This window comes from Empidonax traillii, unplaced genomic scaffold (genome assembly GCF_003031625.1).
Source record: "Empidonax traillii isolate 1590-97213 ecotype Southwest subspecies unplaced genomic scaffold, ASM303162v1 scaffold460:size473327, whole genome shotgun sequence".
Classification (NCBI taxonomy): Eukaryota; Metazoa; Chordata; class Aves; order Passeriformes; family Tyrannidae; genus Empidonax; species Empidonax traillii.
Window position 1 is genome coordinate 8,875 of NW_020955653.1, and position 7,407 is coordinate 16,281.

A 7,407-nucleotide genomic window follows, 5' to 3' on the forward strand; every position below is an offset into this window, starting at 1 on the left:
CTGGTACTTTGGGACTTTGTGCAAATCTACTGTAGATTACCATACTGGTCTATGATACTGTCATTAGCTATGGTGCATGCAGAATGATTGCTGCCAGGTCCTTTGTGCTCTGCTTCGGGCTGTCTGAGCATGAAAGGTCTCTACAGCCTTCCAAAACTTGACACAAAACGTGCGGTCCTTTTGCATTTGCTATTGCCTTTTGCTGCTTTTTAGGCAATATGGAATTTGGAGACTTCATTTCCTCACTTTATGGACAAATGAGTCTGTTCCAGGAGCAGGGGGTGATGCCCCAAAAGACGCAATAAAAACTGCTCAGAGACAGTTTTGAGACTTTAGGTAGCAAATGGTATTTATTTTAAGCAATGTCGGGGGCAAGCCAGCTCACTCTGGATAAAACCAGCCCAAAGTTATCCATGTAAAGTCAGGGGTTTGTACAGTTTTGGTGCGATATTCAGAATAGGCGGAGTCTGGGGTGGAGCCCTCTTTTGGGCTGTTGTTCTGGTGGGCGTTCTGGTGTCTTGAGCCTCAAAGCAGATCTCAGCCCCAGAGCACCCTTCTCCATGTAGTTTGCCTCGGAGTCTTCACTGAAAGGGCTCAAGCACTGCTGGCTTAATTGCGCTAGAGAGATGGCTTTGTTTCTCATGGTAGTTTGAGCCTCGTTCCTCCGTGGATGGTGCAGCAATTGCATGTCTGTGGGAGAGAAAGAGTTGGCACCAGCTGTGGGGGTGGACAGGATAGCAAGAGTAGAAAATATTCCCTTGCAGCTGACTCCTGTGCTCTGTAAAACACGGAGGGTGGCTGGAGCAGTAATGTGCCAAGAAAGTCTCCTGCATGGAGAAAAGGTCCAACTGCCCTCTGGGTGAAGAACCTTTTCCTAACATCTGAAGTAAACCTCCCCTGACACAGCTTCATGCCATTCCCCTGGCTTCTGAATGCATGGAATCAGATGCAACTGCTAAGGAAACTTTCCTGTCCTATCATTCAGGAGCCACTCTGGCAGTCCCTTGAGCCGAGTCACTCTGCAGTGGGTGGCTCCAGTGAGCCGATGGTTTCCCCGCCTGACTCCCTACACACCCCACGCTCACACAGTCAGATAAGGTTTCCTTAACAGCTTGACCCCAGGCTTCCCACAGCAGAGTCTCAGTCATCTCAATCCTTCAAATAGTTTAATTATGGTGCAATAATAAAATGGCTGCTCAAGCTGGGTGCCTCCGAGGAGGGACCCCGAACAAAAGAAAACCCAGGCCTTTTATACCCTTACGATCTAAGCTTGCTAAAGTCTGAGTTCCTGCCATGTCTCAGAGTGTCCAGTCCTGGTAAGGCCACAGGTCCCTGTGCCCTCCACTGTGCAAAGGGATTTTCATCTTTGGAGGTCAGACAGCAATTGGTAGGATTTGGTTTAGTCTCATGGACAACTTAAAATGCCAGAAAGCTGGGTAACAGACAGGACTTTCAGAGCAATCTGTAGTCAGTAGAACAGAGGAACTGATCTCTCCTAGATTCTCTCTAGGAAAAGCTCATTGTAAAATTTGCCCACATGAATATGGAACGAGGCTCTGTGGGTCATAAAAGGGAAGGCCCTGAGTACCTTTTTGGTTTGCCGCAACTTCTCAATTATTTCTATGGTTTTGGCTTGACACTGGAATGTGGCTTCCAGCCTGGCGTAGTCAACTTCGAGACTGAAAAATAAGTACAGGTCTTATGAAAGAAGTCCAGAAGAGCACAAATCCCAAAGGAACAGTGTGAAAGAACCTCATCTAAAATGAAAAGCATCTTTGAAAATCATGTATTAGTATCTAACTGGGATACAAGTAAGTCCTCTTGTTTCTACACAATCACAAAAAGGGAAGCTTTGCTGCACTGGCTTACCAATGGAAGCGTTCTTGCAGCTCACGGATAGCTGCACGTAAAGACGTGTTGTTTGAAGGAGGAGGGTCTTGCAGGTTCCCGGAAATTTTTATTTCCTTCTCCTTTGGGGGGTTCTTCAATAACTCAGGAGAACGTTCATTCTGGACATGACGCTCTTTGGGTTCCTGCAGATGTCAAACCCCAACAAGAATCCTCAGTAGACAGCTTATGTTTGTTCGAAAAACTGCACTGCTTTGACACTCATGAAAACTCTTGAAACCCACGTTACTTCCTCCAAAAGCGTGCAAGAGATGGGCAAGTGATCCACATACAAAATGCTCAGCACTGGCATTATCCAGCTCCTCCTTCCACACCACACTTACTCAACCAGAAGGGACCTGTTCTCTCCAGAACAGATTCCCTTCCCCCACACCCAGCAATGACCTCAAGTGGTATAGAATAATGATTCTGTCCTAGCCACGCCCCCTCCTGGTGTTTGCAAAAATTAACCCTGTCCTGGCCAGAACCAAGACACTTGGCTACTCCAACACAGTTAGAAGCTCCTCCTGCTCCTAAAGTGACTTTGCAACTCCACGACGATGATGGTGTGATGAGGAAATACGACAAAGCACCAGCTCAGCACTCCAATATGCCTACCCCTCCTCTCTCAGCACATAGTATGCTTTGCAAAACTTGAGAAGCAGCTTTTGGACAGGAATACACATGTGCTTGTCCAATGAAGGAGAAAGTGACTTCCTGGATAGTGATCTTTCTCATCATAAGCACCAGGCTTATAAAACTAGTTGAGTCAATTATATGTCACTCAACTTACTCCTGTTGCACAGTTGTCCAGTACACTAAGACCACCTGTTGGAGTTCATACACACACAGGTAACCCCATACACCAAGGCAAGGCTAAGGTGTTAAGGCAAAGTTTACTCTGAAGTCAAAAACCCTAAAATACCCCTCTAAAAATCACAGCGGGAGGAAGGAGCATGCAGCCTGTAGCCTGGGTGCTTTTTATATCAGCACCTTTTGCATGCACATAAATTCAAAGCTGTGTTCTCTCCCTGTCCTTCTATGGACTTCTCCTCTCCCCAGTAGGGACCCCACAGTATGTCTGTGAGAATGCGTTCTCTCTTCTTGCAACAGTGGAGTCAGCTTCATAAACAGGCAGCCAAAGAAATACAGACAGTGCTATTCATGGGAAATCATTTTCTCCCACATTGTGTCTTTCCCAGCAGTCAAAACTGGTTTCACTGAACATTCTTTTATCCTCCTTGAGTAAACTTTCACATAGAATTTTTCCGTCCCTACACCACCTTAGTGCAGCCCTCCACTCTCACTTCAAGTCATGCCAACAGGTAGACACCAAAGGCAGCGGTGCTGTTCCTTCCCATCACAGCTAGCTGCACACCGAATCATCTGGTGTTACATCAAACTCTCAAGGAAAAATCAGTTTCCTGCTCTGGTGCACTACAAAGAAGGCCTTGGGCGCTGCCAAGAGACAGCCTTTCCTATACCTGAATTCCAGACCTCTCCACTTTCTCCTGCATCGGCACTCTCTGTTCCTTCACGTCCTTGCTGGTGGTTTGCATAGTAACGAGTGAAGCTTCTGCTGGAGAGTTCTTTCCAAGAACTTCATTAAGCTTTTCCAGTAGCTGCGTGAGCAATGGCTAAAGAAATGATGTTCCATGAACATGGAGAAACCAGTCAGAACATGACAACACAAGAGGTGCTTTTACGGATGGGATTATATAAAGAGATGGGTCATCAGGTTGGCCAGCAGGGTGAGAGGGGCATTCTCCCTTTCTACTCTGCTCTCATGGGACCTCACTTGGAGCACTGTCCAGTTCTGGGGTCCCCAGCAAAAGTAAGACATGGACCTGATGGAATGAGTCCAGAGGAAGGCCATAAATGGCCAGAGGGCTGGAACAGCTCTCCCGTGAAAAAAGGCTGAGAGACTTGGGCTTTTTCAGCCAGGGAAAAGCAGGCTTTGGGCAGAACTTACTGCTGTCTTTCAGTATAAAAAGAGAGAGAGAGATGTTTACAGAGACCAGTAGCGGCAGGACGAGAGGTAGTGGTTTAAAATGAAAAGAGGGTAGATTTAGATTGGACTTAAGAAATAAATTTTTTGCAAGGACTGTGGGGGGACACTTGACCAAGTTATGGAAGTGTTCAAAGGGAACGTAAATGGGACTTGCAGCAAGCCTTATTCCAGCCCTTCCTGCTTCAGAATGCCATCCAAATGAGGTCCAAAGTATAGCGCAGATCCAGACTCAATCACCTCCTCTCAGCAGTATTTCAAAATGAGTTCAGGAGTAAGATCACTTGTGCTTACACTGACAGGCTCTATTTAGGGATATATCTGCGTCAACCTCAAATAGAGTCACCTGTATGTCCAGCTGAGCATCTGTTTGAGTTGAAGAATCAAATCTTAGCTGAAGATTTTCTCTCTCCAATGTAGGCAGCTAAGCGAGCAAGAAAACAGAGACTCAGTGGAGAAAAGGATCCTCGTCAAGAGTGCAGCATCACGCTCCATCTGACTTCAGCCAAAGGCAATGCAATTCAGCCAGAACAGAACTAAGTACCTTATTCCCAGAAGAGGGGACAATATTTTCTTCCTTCTCTGCTCCTGCTACTGGGAGGATACCTAAAAAAAAGTTCAAAATTGTCTTGTTACTCTGAGTGCTTATGTCACTCAGGCTTCTCCACAACCATGTCTGTCACCCCATAGAGGTTTACAAAGGTAACCATTCAGTATCTCTGCAATTACCTTTGCTGGGCTCCACTGCAACAGAGTGCGCATCCAAAGTCTTACCGATCACAGCAGGAAGCAGCACATTTCCTGGAGCACCTTCAGAATCGGTCTGTGCAATTTAAAAGACATGTCTGAGAACTGACAAAGGATTCTTCTGTACACACTTCCATGTACAACACTTCTGCTTCAGCCAACAGAGCTAAGGACCAGGATTGGGTGACAGAAGAAAGGAAACGGGCAAACAGAACCAGCACATTGGGCATCTCTCTTGAGCAGAGTTTTCAAACGGACATGAAATACCCCTGCCCAGTTTAGAGAGAACATAGGCAGGAAAAATACATCTCTAGACTGTAAGGCATAAGGGACCCGTGTGAAAATAATAGACCCAGGAAAGCAGGCTGTGCAGTGGAAAACAACAACGCTCACAACAACAGTCTTGCAGCACTTCGAAGGACAGTAAGCAGCAGAAAGCTTTACTGCTTTGCTCTAAAAATCCGGTTTGGAGGTCAGCTTCAAGGAGAGCTAGGATATCAGCTTGCCCTCAGTTTGTCTGCAGCACTGGCATGTCCAGGGCCAAAGTACAACCATGTGGCAATAGCAGCAGCAAAAGGGAAAAGAGCTCAGAAGATGTGGATCCAGAGGGAATTCACTACCCCCTCCAGAGTAGGTACCTCCAAAATCCAGGAAAAGTCATCTTCATTTAGGGAAACATCTATCTCGTCCTTCTTCTCTTTTCCTGCTGCTGGCAACACCCCTAACAAAAGACAACGGGCGTGTCATTGCTCTCAGTGCTTATTGCACTCCGCTTCTCCCCAGCCATGTCACCCCAAAGCAGTTCACACAGGTATCCATTTAGTCCCTCTTGGAATTACCTTTGCTGTGCTCCGTCGAAACAGAGCGCGCATCCAAATTCTTGCCAACTGCAGCACGAAACCTCACATTGGTTGACTCTTTCTGTTGACCTTTGCAATCCATCTGTGTAATTTAAAAGACACAGTTGAGAACTGGCAGAGCCACTTACTCAATGAACCTTCACACACCACACTTCTGCTTCAGCAAAGAGGACTAAGGAGAGGGATTGGGTTACATAGGGAAGGAAACGGGCTAACAGAGCCAGCACATGTGCCATCTCCATTGAGCAGGGATTTCAAAAGGACATGAAATACCCTTGCCTAGTCCATGGAGAACCTAGGCAGAAGAAATGCATCTCTAGACTGTCGGGTATAGGGGAATTGCGTGATATTAATGGATCCAGGAAAGCAGGCTGTGCAGTGGAAAACACCAATGCCCGGAGCACCAGTCATGTAGCACTTTGGAGGACAGCAAGCAGCAGAAAGCTTTACTGCTTTGTTCTAGAAATCCAGCTTGGAGGTCAGCTTCAAGGAGAGCCAGAATATCAGCTTGACCTCACTTTGTCGTAGCACAAACTGAACACTTTTTCTGCAGCACTGGCATGTCCAGGGCCAAAGTAAAAGCCTGAGACAATGGCAGCAGCAAAGGGAAAAGAGCTCACAAGATATTGATCAAGAGGGACCGAACTGCCACCTCCAGAGCAGGTACCTCCAAAAGCCAGGAAAAGTCATCATCTTTTAGGAAAACGTCATTCTCTTCCTTCTTCTCTTTTCCTGCTGCTGGCAACACCCCTAACAAAAGACAACGGGCGTGTCATTCCTCTGAGTGCTTATTGCACTCCGCTTCTCCCCAGCCATGCCACCTAAAGCAAGTCACACAGGTAACCATTTAGTCGCTCTTGGAATTACCTTTGCTGTGCTCCGCTGAAACAGAGCGCGCACCCAAATTCTTGCCAACTGTACCACGAAGCATCACATTGGCCGCCTCTTTCTTTTGACCTTTGCAATCCGTCTGTGTAATTTAAAAGACACAACTGAGATTTGGCACAGCCTCTTTCTAGTCCATCATTGCACAGAACACTTCTGCTTCAGCCAACAGGCCTAATGAGAGGAATTGGGTGACAGAAGGAAGGAAAGGGGCAAACACAACCAGCACATTCAGCATCTTTCTTGAGCAGAGCTTTCAAAAGCACATGAAATACACCTGCCCAGTCCAGAGAGAACGTAGGCAGCAGAAAAGCATCTCTAGATTGTAGGATATAGGGGAACCATGTGACATTATTGGATCCCAGAAAGCAGACTGTGAGGTAGAAGAAAGCAATCCTCACAACACCAGTCTTGTAGCACTTCTGAGGACAGTAAGCAGGAGAAAGCCTTACTGCTTTGTTCTAGAAATCCAGCTTGGAGGTCAGCTTCAAGAAGAGCTAGGATATCAGCTTGACCTCACTTTGTCCTAGTGCTAACAGAACAGTGTGTCTGCAGCATTTGCATGGACAGGGACAAGGTACAAGCATGTGGCAAAAGCGACAGCAAAGGGAAAGGCGCCCTGAAGCCACCGATCCAGAGGGCCCTCACTGCCCTCTTCAGAGTAGGTACCTCAGAATCCCGTGGAGTGTTATCACCTTCCTTCTGGTTTTCTCCTGCTGCTGGCAAGACCCCTAATGGAAGACGACCGGCCTGTCATTCTTCTGAGTGCTTATTGCACTCTTCTTCTCCTCAGCCACGTCACCCCAGAGAAGTTTCCAAAGGTAACCATTTAGTCCCTCTGGCATTACCTTTGCTGTTCTCTATTGTAACAGAGCGCGCATCCAAACTCTTGTCGAGTGCAAGAGAAAGCGTCAGGTCGGCCAATGCTTTGCCTTTACCTTTGGAATCAGTCTGTAAAATTTCAAAGACCCATCTGAGAACTGGCACAGCCTCCTTCTCAACACACTTCCCTGCTTAACA

The 7,407-nt window shown here is 46.9% G+C and overlaps 1 long non-coding RNA gene across 1 annotated transcript; it reads right to left on the reverse strand.

Moving 5' to 3' along the window:
* Nucleotides 1-654: 654 nt before the first annotated feature.
* Nucleotides 655-1,905, reverse strand: LOC114063255. Its single transcript, XR_003572532.1, has 3 exons — nucleotides 1,870-1,905; nucleotides 1,589-1,679; nucleotides 655-690 (listed from the first exon to the last, which is right to left on the reverse strand). It is a non-coding gene; the product is annotated as an uncharacterized LOC114063255 (long non-coding RNA).
* Nucleotides 1,906-7,407: the final 5,502 nt, after the last annotated feature.